This window comes from Macaca thibetana, chromosome 17 (genome assembly GCF_024542745.1).
Source record: "Macaca thibetana thibetana isolate TM-01 chromosome 17, ASM2454274v1, whole genome shotgun sequence".
NCBI classification, from domain to species: Eukaryota; Metazoa; Chordata; class Mammalia; order Primates; family Cercopithecidae; genus Macaca; species Macaca thibetana.
The window spans coordinates 54,813,621-54,829,208 of record NC_065594.1 but is presented as its reverse complement, the minus strand read 5'-3'; the positions used below and the strand labels follow the sequence as shown (position 1 = coordinate 54,829,208).

Here is a 15,588-nt window from a genome sequence, read left to right as displayed (position 1 = left end):
TAGTTTCTTATCAAATACATAATTTGCAAATATTTTCTCTTATATTGTGGGCTCTTTTTGAAAATATTTTCTTTATAGTATCTTTTGGCATATACAAATTTTAAGCTTTGAAGAAGTGTAAGTTACCTATTTTTTCTTTGGTTGTTCATGTTTTTGATGTTACTTCTAGGAAATCATTGCTTAATTCAATGTCAAAAAATTTATGCCTACATCTTTTATGACATTTATAGTTCTAGCTCTTAAATTTATGTCTTCGAATCTTTAGGTAAGATAGGGGTCTAAATTCATTAATTTGCATGTGTGGATCCAGTTGTCACAGAAACTGTGTATCCCTTTGTTGAAAAGACCATTCATTGGCTGTTAGAAAGGCAATAAACAACATGCTGGCAAGGCTGTGGAGAAAAGGGAACACTTACACACTGTTGATGGGGCTGTAAATTAGCTCAAAATTAGCTCAGCCATTGTGGAAAGTAGTGTGGTGATTCCTCAAATAACTTGAAACAGAATGACTATTCAATCCAGCGATCCCATTGTTGGGTATATACCTAAAAGAATATAAGTCACGCTGGGCGCGGTGTCTCACGCCTGTAATCCCAGCACTTTGGGAGGCCAAGGCAGGAGGATCACGAGGTCAGGAGATCGAGACCATCCTTGCTGACATGGTGAAATCCTGTCTCTACTGAAAATACAAAAAATTAGCCGGGAGTGGTGGCGGGCGCCTGTGGTCCCAGCTACTCCGGAGGCTGAGGCAGGAGAATGGCCTGAACCCAGGAGGCAGAGCTTGCAGTGAGCCGAGTTCACGCCATTGCACTCCAGCCTGGGGGACAGAGCAAGACTCTGTCTCAAAAAAAAAAAAAAAAAAAAAAAAATATATATATATATATATATATATATCACTCTACTATAAAGACATATACATGTGTATGTTTATTGCAGCACTATTTACAGTAGCAAAGACATGGAATCAATGTAAATGCCCATCAATGATAAACTGGATAAAGACAATGTGGTACATATACACAATGGAATACTATGCAGCCATTAAAAGCAATGAAATCATGTCCTTTGCAGTAACATGGATGGAGCTGAAGGCCATTATCTTAATCAAACTATTAGGTTGTTGCAACATAATGGCAAAAACTGCAATTACTTTTGTGGTAACCTATTAAACAGGAACAGAAAACCAAATATTGCATGTTCTCACTTATAATGAGAACACGTGTTCACAAAGAAGGGAATGACAGACACCAAGGCCTACTTGAGGGTAGAAGGTGGGAGGAGAGAGAGAGGATCAGAATTAATATCTGTTGGGTACTATGCTTGTTACCTGGGTGTTGAAATACTCCATACACCAAACCCCTGTGAACATGCAGTTGCCTATATAATAAACCTGTACATGTACCCCTGAACCTAAAATAAAAGTTAAAAATAAATAAATCTTAGCTAACAACAACAGCAAAAGACCATTCATTTCTCTATTGCATAGCATAGTGGGTCAAATAGTAACCCACCCAAAATATGTGTTCATGTCCTAATCCCCAGAATTTGTGAATAATACTTTGTTTGAAATCCAAATGCTGTATTTGGAAACTTAAATACCTAGTTTGGATCTTGGCATATGCAATTAAATTAGGGTTTTTGAGATGGGATTATCCTAAATTACCCTCATGGATCCTATATTCAATGATAGTTATCTTTAGAAGTGACAGAAGCAAAGTCACAAGCACATAGAGAAGAAGGTGTCATGTGAAGATAGAGATAGAGATTGGATGGGTTGAGCTGCAAATCAAGAAAGGCAGTAACCACTAGAAACTGGAAGAGTCAAAGAACAAATTCTTGCTGAGATCCTCTAGAGTGAACTCCTGCTAACACCTTGATTTCAGACATTTGGCCGCCAGAAGTGAGAAAATAAATTTTTGTTAAGTTACCCCATTTATGGTAATTTGTTACAGCAGCAACAGGAAACTAATACAAATGGCCTTAGCATGCTTGTCAAAAATGAATTGAGCATAGATGGATAGGTTTACTTCTGGATTCTTAATTTCTGTTCCTTTGATAGACAAGTCTATTCTTATGCAAGTCTCACACTGTCTTCATTACTGTAGCTTTGTAATAGGCTACAAAATCAGGCAGTGTGAGTCCTTTAATTTTATTCTCCTTTTTCAAGATTGTTTTGACTATTCTGATTCTCTTGCAATTTTAGAATCAGTCCATCTTTGTATAAAGGCAGATGAAATTTTGATAGGGATTTTATCAAATCTGTAGATCAATTTGGGAAATATTGCCGTCTTTACAATATTAACCTTCCAATCCATGAACACAGTTTTCATTTATTTTGGTCTTATTTTTTTCAACAATATTTTGTAGTTTTCAGTATGTATGTCTTATGTCTTTCATTAAATTCTTACGCATTTTATTGTTTCTGATGCTATTATAATTGGACTTTGTCATCTTAATGTTATTTTTAGATTATTCATTGCTAATAGATATACACTGATTTTATATATTGATTTTTATATCCTGCAACCTTACTGAATATGCTTATTAGCCCTAGTATACTATTAATGTTTTGCAAATTCTTTGAGATTATCTATAAGAGTATATCACATGAAAATAAATATAGTTTATTTCCTTTCCAATCTGGATGCCTTTCTCTGCCCTACCCCTCCTCCCCAGCATCCTGCCTTTTAGAAATGTTTCTGGCCTAATTTTGCCCTGACTAGAACCTCCAGTAGCATATTGAATAGAAGTAACTAGAGTGGAAATTTGTCTTGTTCCTTGTTTTAAAGGGAAAGCTTTGCCTTTAAGTATGATAATAGCTGTAGTTTATTGCTTGTTTTTTTCTTTTAGATTACCTTAATTAGATTGAGAAAGTTCCCTTCTATTACTAGTTCGAGTCTTTTTTGTCTTTAAGTGGTGTTAGATTTTGTCAAATATTTTTCTGTGCCTATTGAGATACTAATGCAGTTTTTTCCCTCCTTCATTCTATCAATGTGGTATACTACATTTATTTTTCTTCTTTATCTTTTGTATGCTGAATCAATCTAGCATTCCTTGGATAAATCTCACTTGATCACATGGTGAATAATCCATTGTACATGCTACTAGTTTTGTTTATTAGTAATTTTGGGGCAGATTTTTGCCTCTGTACTCATTAGGGATATTGGTATGTAGCTTTGGGTTTTTTTTTTGTGTGTGTGTGATGTCTTTGGTTTTGGTATCTGGCCTCATAAAATGAATTAGAAAGGTTTCCATTCTCTTCCATACTTTGGAAGTGTTTTTAGTGTATTGGTAGTAATTCTTCTTTAAATGTTTGGTGAAATTTACTGATGAAGTCATGTGGACCTGAGCTTTTCTGTTAAAAGTTTTAAAATTACTAATTCAATCTCTACTTGTTCTAGGTCTATGTAGGTTTTTCAGTTTCTTCATGAGTCTGTTTCAATAATTTGTCTCTTTCTTGAAATTTGTGTATTATATCTAGGATATCTAATTTATTGGCATATAATTGTGTATCTTATTCTCTTATAATCTTATTACATTGTATTCTATAATGTCACCCTTTTCTCTTTCCTGTTTATGTAAAGTAATAGAAGGTAGCCATGTCTTGCTATTTGAACATTGTTTCTCATTCACACCTTCTCCAAAAGGCTTTCAAGTTAAAAATGACTATAAGACAAAGACCACCTCAAAAGTATGCCTATAAGACCCTTTATGAAGATTTCAGAAAGACTTAAAGGCATGTCTCATAGAAACTCTCAGTTAGACAAAAAGCCTTCCAGAAAATTTTAAGGTATTTTCCTACAGCATTTTGACCCTATCCCAAATCCAAGAGAGCCTGTGTTGAGAGATCTGTGGTGCAGCTTTTATTTAATATAGTGAACCTTACTAAGATTCACAGGGATCCCACAAAGTTTATAAGAGAATTGCATTAGTACTGTGAACTTGAAATAAAAGGAATAGACATACTAGAAAGAAAAACAAAATAAAACCAACCCATAAGCCCTCAACTCTCTGAGAGTTGAAAGAGAGCTGAAAATGTTACACAACAGCCAAAATGTTTTTCTTCTTATGGAAAACAAAAAATAAACAAGAAGTGGGTTCCAAGAACTCAAGAGGTAAATGAAAGAGCCAGAGAGAATGATTTAATATTTCCAAAGTAGGACTGGCACCTAATCAAGACACTGCCAAATGTGCTTCTCTTTTTCCCCATTTTTAAATGGGAGTGTCCATTGCAATTATTTAGTCTGTTATTCTATTGTGTATTAGTTATTATGGAGGGGAAGTAGGGTTTTTTTTTGTTTTTGTTTTTAGTTCACAAACCTTCTGGTTGAGAAGAGCCACACTCAAGTATCTTCACTGAAGAGAATCATCTGTATTTGCACCTAATATGGATGACACTATCTAGACTGTAAGGTCCTGTTTGTCTGAACCAGAGTTGAGGTGAGTTAACTCCTTTTTAGAAACTCTGAGACTCCATGTAAGAAGTTCAAGAACCTTGAGATGACCATGCTGGAGAGGCCATGTGAGATATCTCTGGGTACTTGCTCCTGTTGAGCATAGTCTTCCTACTTTCCCTATGAGGGTGCTAGATGTGTGATTGAGCCATGGTGGACCATCTAGCCATTATGAGATATGAGCCAAATTATGAGATATTGCCATAATTGTTAGTTTAAAATTAGTACTAAGTTTTGGGGTAGTTTGTTATACAGCAATAGATGATGGAAACAGAATTCTAAAGATATAATTGTGCAGGTGTAAAATAAAACATATGAAAGGATATTTATTATAGCACTGAAACAATCTCAATACCCTTGAATAAAGACCAGTTAAATAAATCATGGTACATATATGCACTGGGCAATATGTGCAGCAGTTTAAAAAAGATTGAGGATGCTTGTATTTCATTAATATAGAAATATCTTCAAGATATATAATGAGGAAAGCAAAATGCAGAACAGTATGTTGAATATGTGACTATGCATGTAAAAAATGGAGTGCAGGAGTATGTGTTTTAATGGGCATAAATATCTCTGGAAGAACAGACAAAAGGTAATCATATCAGTTGCCTGCAAGCCTGGGTGGCTTATGAATAAGAGCATCTATAAAACTTCTTTATATTCTTTTATAATTTGTCATTTTTGTATCTTGAACAATGAAACTGAATTATAAGATGAAATTAACACACGGGTAGGATTAGAGAAACTTTGGGTATACTAGTCCAGTAGTTACAACGTGACTGCTCACTAGCCTTCTTGACTTCAGTCAGACCTTCACTTGGTTGCAATTATTTTACTTCTTCTCAGTATGAAACTTGATCTTACTGTTTTTCTTTTTAAAATTCTTTAAACCTCTACCTTTCTGTCAAGAAAAACTCCAAATACCTAACTATGATATTTAAGGTTTGTCTTAATTTGTTCTATACATCATTCTTCAGCCATGATCTGCCATCACTACCTACTCTCAACATTTTACCTTCTGGCAATAATTAATTATTTGTAGTTCCTTGATAGCTTCATAATCTGTCACATCTTCATGCTGTTGTATATTCTGTGCCCACTGCCCCTGGAATCACCCCCTCCTTCTTTCTCCTTTCTCCTATGAACTACACCCTATCCTCTCAAAATAATACTCTGGTATCACTTTCTTCACAATCTAGGAATTAGAATGAATCATTTACTCCTTTGCACATACATAGACTCTTTTTTTGTAATTCTCAGTCCATAAAAATATTTATTTTATTCATACACCTATCTTCACTTTTAGATTAGGATGTCCTTGAAGGAAGAAATAATCTTTCTGTGCCAGTTTCAAACTCAGCCCCTGACATACAAAAAGTTCTCAGAAGCCCATTGCAAATGAAACTAAAAAAAATTGACACATACAATTTGGCACAGTCTTCCATCTTATTCTAGAGATTTTGTGTTAAGTTTGAAAACACTATCAGAACAAGTGTCTCCTAATGGTAGTGTTGCAGCCTTTTTACTCCTGTAGTTCGGTGGGCAGGAGTGTTACAGCTCTGCCACCTGCAGCTCAGTGAGCAGGAGTGTTACAGCTCTTTCACTCCCACAGTTTGATGAGTTCTGGGTTCTTGTCCCACAACCAAGAAGAATAAGGTATGCAGACACTAGAGAGGAGATAAGGGAGAGTATAATTTATTCAGTGAAAGAAAAGCTCTTGACAGCAAGTGGAGACCCCAGAGTGGCTAGCTGCCTGTGAGGCTGAGTTTAGCGTTTTTATGGGCTTAGAATGGTGGAGTGTGTGCTGATTGGTTTATGGGTAGGCTTGGAAAAGTCACCATTTGATTGGTTAAAAGGCATCATTCAGAAAGAACCAATCAAGAGAGTAGGTAAGATGGGGGTGAAAGTTCTTACTCTTGTTCGTGGATTCTATCCAGAACTGGTAGCTAGGTTTTTAGGCTTTAAAATGTCCTTGGCTTGAAGGTCCAGTTTCACTGGAAACCCATCTCTATCTTCGTAGGAATTTGTCTGTCTCCTGTCTCTATCAGTCACATTACTACCATCTATATTTGTATGTATTTATTTACATATTTATGTATGTTTTCATGTATGGATTCTTAAATATTTATATGTATTTCTTTTTTACCTTTTTTCTCAGATACCACAAATTTCCTTTTGACTAAACAGTTTTTCCCAGGCAGGTATTTTTTTTTTCTTGAGACAAGATGACAAAGTGCCAAAATTGAATATAGCTTTTTGATAGTATAGCTAGAATTCTAAACAATGATAAAAGGAGTTTGTAAAAAAAAGAAATATGATAAAAAAGTGTTTTCTCATTTTACTGTCAGAATAATCAATTAAAAATGCCTGTTTTCTAAGGGTTTACTTGGTAATAAGTAAGTCCTGATTTTTTTTTTCCTCCGGAAAGATAACATAGGTATCATTTGTTGCTGAGTAACTATGAAGCAAGGGAACAGTTCACCTATAGAAAAGATATATCGCACATTTGTATATCATGCCTGGATAAAGAGGCTGGGAGGGAAAGTTATTATCCTGAAAAATCCCCTGATAATCACCTTAGAGTTGCATTTGAGAACTCTAGTTCAAGTGTGGAAAAATCGATGTGCTAAACTTGTTCCTATTCTGTTAGTGAGGGGTTGTGTAGAGGTTCATTTTTCTCTGAGTGTGCTTCATAGCTTGTGAATGTATGACGTGGAGTCTTCCCTATTTTATGTTATTTCACAAGTCATTATACTTTAAGGGTATTTATGTAGCCTCATTTTGCTTTTATGCATTCAATCAATTAGAACCATGATTTCATTTAAATACCTGGATGCCTCATAAATTCAGCTTTGCTAGAACTAAAGCAAAATCTTAGAGATTGCAATGATATTCTTCTGGAGTCAATTAACACCTAAAAGCGTTTTACTTTTAAGCAAACATTTAGTGGCTGTTTGATAGACATATGCAGTATATTATTCTAGTACTATTATCTGATATATGTGGTGCATATATATCTATATGGGATGGCATGTATATGTGAATTACCATGTCATTTCGAAGCTAGCTCTTTATTAGTCAGTGGTTGGCTCCTGTGTGTGTTTATTTTTCTGTTGTACCTCACATCACACTGAGTGCTACTCTAGGTTTTCTGTAGTCACTGAGCTCCATGAGGCCCAGGCTACTTTCAGATTGACCAAGCCTTCATCTTGATGCTTCTTTCTATGCCTACTGCCCCCTGGGAAGTCCCTGTGAATGGGCACCCATCTCATTCTCCCAATCTTTGAGGCTTCTGTTTCCTGTGGCATCCACTGAATTACCAGTTTCCTTTAATACCAAGAGGAGATTAGCTAGTCCAATAAAGTGTTTACATGAGATTTAGAGACACAAGGATACTTAGAGTTAATTTAGACAAAGTGCTGCATTTGGGAGAAAAGGGAGGTAAGGCCCAGAAAATGGGAGTAGCATGCCCAAAGTCAGAGTTCACAGAAGTAACTCACAGCCAGGGCTACTGCACTCCAGCCTAGTTCTACTTGCAGGAAACCACAATTCACATCTTCTTAGGCTTGATGGAGTTTCTAGATAGGCAGTATTTATATAAACATGAACTCTCTTCAATAATGACTTGGAGATGGTCAGTGCGGATAGCTCCCCATTGTCATCAACTTGCCAGGCCTCTTTTATCTTTCTGTTATACCACTCTTAACATATTCTCAAAGTCACACAGGATTATAGAAGTGTCACTGTCATTCATTTTACTTATAGTCTCCTAGACCAAGGCTTTAACCCCCAGTGAAAACTCTTAAGGTGAGAACTTCAGATTCCTATGGCAAACTGGACATGCCCATGTCAACCTGAAAAAAAAAAAAAACACACTAGAGAAAATTATCTGTAAATATGTTGTGTTTACTCAGGAATAGAAATAAGGATTATAATCCAGACTGCATGAAATGGCAAGGCATTCCATGAGGGGAAGGCTAAAGGGAAGCTTTTATTCTCAAAAAGAAATTTGCATAAGCTGCTTAGAAACAGAGTTCACTGGCTCTAGAGGTTCAAAGCCAGAACTGTCAGTTCACTGGTGGAGATGTCATTATTCCTGGGCAAGTGTTCTTCCGAGAACATCTTATCTGAATAACTGCAGTCCTGAAGCATGTGTAGTGATAAACCTTTACAAAAGAGATGTGTGATGGATGTGAGTTTTTAGGAAGTCCTTGGACACAGTTCTTATCTCAGATATGTAAGCGTGAGCCTCTTTTCTTCTGGGCTTTCATAGCTCTGTTTTGCCCAGGTCTGACCAATGGGATTTCATCCTGGTATCTGTATCTTTCATACAAGTATTTTAAAAGTAGGTTTGGGTGTGTTCCAATCCCTGAAGTTATAGTAGAGGAGGGTGGTCTTTTACTCTGGAAAAAGCTCCCTGCTCTGTGGTATCAATATGCCCAACTGCCGATTTACATTTCTCAGTCCTCATTGCAGATGGGACGAGGTGTGGTTGTGAGATGTATCAGAGAGTCACTTGGAGAGGGTTTTAGGAAAACACTTACGCAGCTGTACAGCAATATTTCTCTTTTCCCCATTCATTGCGACCCCTCAGGGACAGTTCTCTAATCCTGTGTGACTTTGAGAACATGTTAAGAGTGATATGAGAAAGATAAGAGGCCTGGAGTGTTGATGACAATGTGGAGCCACCTGGACTGCCCATCTTTGTACTGTGAGTAAAAAATAAGCTTGCACCTTGTTGAAGCCCTGTTGTTTCGTGTCTTTGCTGCAAGCAGCTGAATGCAGTTTCCACCTGGCACAGTCACATTTCAGGAGCACATCTGTTTTCTCACTCTTTCCTCCAGCACCCCACCTTGACTCCGGTAGTCCTTTAGAATGCTCATATCTCTATCATTCAGAAAATATGAAAAAAAACCCCAGAACTAAATCCTTTCCTTACACCAATTCTGATTTTAGAAATCTCCCCATTCCTTATAGCTCTCTAGAGCCACTTTTCTCAAAAAAAAATTGTATTATATACTAAATTCTGTCCGCTTCCCCATCTCCCATTCCTTTTTAAAAATGTGCCAATTTCTTTAGCAAGTTAGCTATAAAATAAAGCTCTTATTTTGAATAGTTGATATATATATACATATATATGTGTGTATGTGTGTGTGTGTGTGTGTGTATATATATATATATAAATATATATATATATAAAATTTGGTACAAAATTCAAAAAGTGAAATATAGCCCGGTTCCCATCTGTGTCTCCCCATCCAGTTTCCTTCCATAGAGTCAACTAAATTGCGAGTTATTTTTATGTATATATTCTTTCAGAGTTATGTGCCAATGAAAGCATACACATAAGTGTTTTACTTCTTAAAAATATTTTTTCACATGACAGCATACTATACACACTGTTCTATACTTAGGTTTTTCACTTATACATCTTGGAGATCGTTTCAGAGTTGACTCTGTTTTTTTAACAACCATAGAGCATTCCATCATCTAAGGGGCCAGAATGTGATTATTTAATGAATCTTACATAGATGGACACTTAGATAATTTCAGATATTTTTATTGCTAGCAGCACTATAATACATGTCCTTATGAATATTTTCCTAACACATATGGGTATATCTGTGGAACAAATTCTATAGTGTCCTGGTTTTAGTTTTGATAACTATTACCTAAATGCCCTGCACAGAGGTTTTACAAGGGTATGATATTAAAGTTTATGTGATTGATATGTTTAATTAGCCATTTCTTTAGAAGTTATTGAATGACTTTGTTTTTGAAATGAAAACAATTGTGATATTGACTGTCCCTTCTTCCCCACCACTTCCAACCACTTGATTTTTGTTGATTATATTTATATTTCTTTATCATTTTATACCTTTAAGTATACTTCAGCCTTCATTATTTGGTTTATAAACTCAATGATATATATTAGAACTTGGTTATAAAAGATGAAGAAGTCTGCATACATTATGAACTCCCACTTCCTATCCTTCTTTTTCCAACTTTTACTGGATTTATTACATTTATAACCTGTCCCATAACCACAACCCTAACACTTATTTTGGTCTTAGTCTGATGCCTAAAAAAACAACACCCATAACTAGTTCTTTTCCAATAGATTTCTCTTCCTTACTTAAGTAAAATTTGTGTTTATTAGTTTTTATCAAGTGGAGCTCCTGGAAACTCTATTTTCAACTATATTTATTCTCAAATGATAGGAAGTTACAATATTTTGGGGTCTTTTGTTTCGTTGAAAACTCAAGTACTTTTCCACTGTTTTCTGGCATTGAATGTTGCTGTGAAATCTGAGGTGGGCCTGCTTACTTTTTAACTTTCTCTAAAAATGGTAGCTTGATCTTTTTGTCTGATTGGCTACTTTCTTCTCATTCCAATAGCTTTACTAGGTAGGGTATCTCTTGGTGTACAGCTTTTTGTGCTAATGCCCTTGTGAAAATATGTCTTTTCTTGTCTATAGATTAAAGCTTTTATTCTGGTAAGGTTTCTTGAGTTATATCTGTAAATATTTTTATGGTCTATCATTTCAGTTCTTCTCTTTGGGATACTCATTATGCATATTTAGATGTCCTTATATGCTTTTTATGTCTGCTATTTTTTCTACATTAATTTTTAACTATTTTTCTTTGTTTAGTTGCTCTTTTTTCCCCTGTACTTTATGATTTTCACCATGTTTTCACCATGTCTATTTTCCTTCTTGGTCTGTTATCAACGTCCCAATTTTTCTGTGATCATAACTGCGAAGGTTTTATTTTTCTCTCTGCAAGCTGTTGTATTTCCTTCTCTCACAGCTTTCTTGGGCTTTTACATCCCCACTTTGAACTACTGCCTTTTACCAGCTCTGTGAACTGGTAATTTTTCAGTGCCTTAGTTCTTTATCTCAGAATGGGGATAGTAATCGTTCCACTTGATAGAGATATAGTGAGGACCAATGAGTTAACTTATTTAAAGCAATTAGAATAGTGCCTTATACATGGAAAGCACCTTATAAATGCCTGCTATTATTATATTTGTGGTTTTAGAGAGGCAGCTTATTTAAGAGTGTTTATTTTTGATTCAGAGAAATCTGGTCCTAGTTTGTATCCACTCATTTTTCTGGTGGGTTCTTTTTTTGGGGGGAGGTGCTACCTTTTGTTTTCCAGTCTAACAGCTGGTTCTTTGAAAACAAACATACCTGTATACAATAAAGTATATACATCCCTAAGTGGCCTAATCAAGGAAAAATGTGAGTGAATGTTAAAATGGAATACCAGGAAATAGCTAGAGATGTAAAAGAAACTTAAGACTCGGAAAAGTATACTTTGCAAAACTGCATACAAACACATTTGAAAGAATCTACAGATCAGAGAATTATCTGAAAATATATTTTATCTAAATGAGGCAGAAAGGGAGGACAAATCCAAATAGATGGATAATCATAGGGGAAATTGATTAAAATCAGGCCTCAAATGATTTCACAGGTATTTCTAAACTTTCAGGGTTTGTTTGTTTTTTTGGTCTATCTTTTTAATGACATACAGAAGAAAGAAAAATCTTCATTTTTTCATATTTTAATAGGATCAGTATCACTTTGAAATCTAAACCTGAAAATAACACACACTTTCACTCACAGACATATGCATAAACATTTTGGTTACAGCAGCAACTGTAGGTGTCACCACTATCACAAAACCTTCAAAACTACTGAATGTGCTTAAGTATGGGATTAAAAGAATAAAGCAGCACCAATAATGGGGTTCATCTCAGGAATACAGTAATGCTTTACTATTAGAAGATATGCTAATACAATTCACCATATTAATAAGATAAAAATCATATCACTTCAATAGTGTCTCCAAAAAGCACTTGATAAAACAACTTATATTGTCTAAAACTTGTATGAATATTTTTATATTTCTTCCTGGTGTGCATGTGTGATAGATTTAGTGATAGTTCTTTATAGCATATATATATAAATATCTTAAATATATAACATATAAACACATATATCCACGTGTGTGTGTGTGTGTGTGTGTTGTGTGCGCACATGCGTGTAGATCAAACAGAAGCCATTATGCTTAATGGCAAACACTTAGGGGATGTCCTAGTGACAAGTAAAGTTTGCTTTCATCACTTCTATGACTTCATCTCTCTGGAATTGTGAGCTGATATAACTGAACACGAGAAAAATAAGTAAACAGGTTAGAAAGTAAAGTTAAAAGCATCATATGTAAGTAATGTGTTTTAATAATTGAAGAGCATCAACTGAAAATCTATTAGAAACCAGAAAATAATAGTGCTAGTTACAAATAGACACATATCCACACAAAAACATATGTACACAAAATTGTAACAAAATACCGAATAAGTTGAATGAGAAATATGTAAGAGAACCTTAGCTATCCATTCATTTATTAAATAATTGAAAAATATACCTTATTCTTAGAGAAGATTGAATAGTATCTTAGTTGTAAAAACGGCAATTCTCAATTTTATTTATAAGTTAAATGAGATCTCAGCTAAAAATAACCTCAAGATTAGAAAAACAAACATGAGAGGCTGGGCATGGTGTCTCACACCTGTAATCCCAGCACTTTGGGAGGCCAAGATGGGTGGATCGCCTGAGGTCAGGAGTTCAAGACCAGCCTGGCCAACATGGTGAAACCCTGTCTCTACTAAAAATGCAAAAATTAACCAGGTGGGGGTGGCACACACCTGTAATCCCAGCTACTCAGAGGCTGAGGCAGGAGAATTGCTTGAACCCGGGAGGCAGAGGTTGCAGCAGATCGTGCCGCTGCACTCCAGCCTGGGCGACAGAGACTCCGTCTCAAAACAAAACAAAACACCAAACATGAGAAAATTATATAAATCTTACTCAGAAAAATTAAATATAACAATGGCCATAAAATTGCCTGAAGGAAAATGACTTTCAGAAATAATTAAAATGCTAAATTAATTAAAACTTTGTTTTTATACTGCAAAAGAAATGGATACATGAATATACCAAAATTTGATATTCCAGAGGTAGAACCAAACATGTGAATCTAATTTATGATAGTATCTTTAATCAACAGCTAACCAGGGATTTCTTCTACTTCTATGTCACCAGTTTACTCTATGCTTGTTCATATTATATTTCACTATATTTTTTCCTCTTTTTCCTCTTACTCATTTTGTTGTATGTTGTGGTCATTGCTTTTCAAAGGAATATTCTAACACTGATTTAAATTCCTTCAGGAAAAAGCCTTAATGAATATTTTATTTTATCCCATTATTAAAGAATTAATGTTTTCTACTACATAGTGGCTGAAGTGAGTAGGAGAGAGAGACCAGTACTAATTGAAAGCTAGGGAGCCAGCCTCACTTCTGGAAGGTGGGACGACTGGTCAAATAGCTTAAATGCTCTTTGGCTTTGAATGTGATCTTGTCTCTATAACAAAGGTGTACTGTAACCTACGTGTGACAGTTCTTCTAGTTGAGGAGGCTGGGAAGCAGAGCCCCGGCACAGTGTGAAAATGAAAGCCACAGATGTACACAGTTACTTTCACTTCTAACATTTCAAAGTTGATTATTTGAAGTTTTTCTTCTTGAGAATCATTTCTAGAAATAAGGGAACACTGACTCAGAAAAATCCCTCTTATTTTTGTTTTGAGGATGATTTGTCATGAAATTAAGCTACTCAATGTGCACACTAAATTTTATATGAAATCTCATAATGCAATTTTATGTTAACTTATTCACTAGTTATATAATAAAATTGCTAGAATAATTATCCAACTCATATTTTATTAATGCTTAATTAAAGATATAGCTTAAATAATTGTGGCACATTACAGTACTAGTGAACCAGAAACTTATAATAAACAATACAATGACAGAAAATTACTAGGTAGAGTACTTTAGTTTTATGGATCTTTTAGCTGAATTCATAAATAGATTACATTATTTTAGGATGCTTTTTGGTTCCTTATTAACCTTTCTTCTTTTTTTTTTTGAGACAGTCTTATTCTGTTGCTTATGCTGGAGTGCTGCAATGGCATGACCTCGGCTCACTGCAACCTCCACCTCCCAGGTTCAAGCTATTCTCCTGCTTCAGCCTCCCAAGTACCTGGGATTACAGGTACCCTCCACCACACCAGGCTAATTCTTTGTATTTGTAGTAGAGATGGGGTTTTGCCATGTTGGCCAGGCTGGTCTCAAACTTCTGACCTCAGGTGATCCACCCACCTCGGCCAACCAAAGTGCTGGGATTACAGTTGTGAGCCACTGCGCCCGGCCCCTTATTAACCTTTCTAAATAAATTTTTGCCATGGGTATAGTATATTCATAAAAGTGGCTTTCATTGACAGCCTTAAAACAGGTATCCACATGGCGTTTGGGTTTTTTTTTAATCCAAGTTTTAGATCTTATGTCAATAGTGGTTTGGAAATAAATTGAGAGAAAGATTGACAAAAAGTCATAAATTGAATAACCACCAGGACTTTGGTTTAGTGGCCTCAGGAGGCGTTGTGACTTATTGAATTATTACCTTAAGCAGAATTAAATGGTAACTTCTTTTGTATTTTCCTGCCAGTCAAAAACATGAGACTGTAGTTCACACTGCAAGCCAGAACACAGTGATTGCTTGCAATGTGACTCTGTATTTCTAAACATCACCGGTCCCATGCACTGTGTGGTAACAATGTAAAATATTAAGCTGATTATATAGACAACAGTGATGAAAGTTCATTGTTCTAGGTTTATCCAGGCAGTTGCCTTATTTATTTATATTTCACTTTGACTTGCATAAGCCAACAGATTCTTTAGGAAAATAATTGGATTAAATAATAAGCAAAAAGCAAAATCAAATGTGTTAGCTAAAGAATTACAAATTAGACCTGACTCTATAATTTTGCCTAAAGAAAACTATTACGTAGAAAGTTATTGTCACTGATCTGGCGTGTCAGAGCCTGGAATAGCTTTCTTCATCTGCAATTCAATATGTGAACTTTGGGAAGAACCAAATCTTATTTCTTTAATTCCTCTCTTGAAGTGGGAAGGTTGTCTCCCCCTGAAATCTTCTGGGCATGAGGGAGAAATGAATTCATACTAGAAGTAGCTCACACCAAGCCCTTCAGGATGTGTCCCACTCGAC

The 15,588-nt window shown here is 35.4% G+C and overlaps 1 long non-coding RNA gene across 1 annotated transcript in view; it reads left to right on the top strand.

Moving 5' to 3' along the window:
- The window catches only part of LOC126940521 (uncharacterized), a 283,330-nt gene extending 268,501 nt beyond the window's left edge, over positions 1 to 14,829 (top strand). Inside the window, exon 4 of the long non-coding RNA XR_007720781.1 lies at positions 14,456 to 14,829. This is a non-coding gene — a long non-coding RNA (uncharacterized LOC126940521). The remainder of the gene's footprint in view (positions 1 to 14,455) is intronic.
- The last annotated feature ends 759 nt before the right edge of the window (positions 14,830 to 15,588 follow it).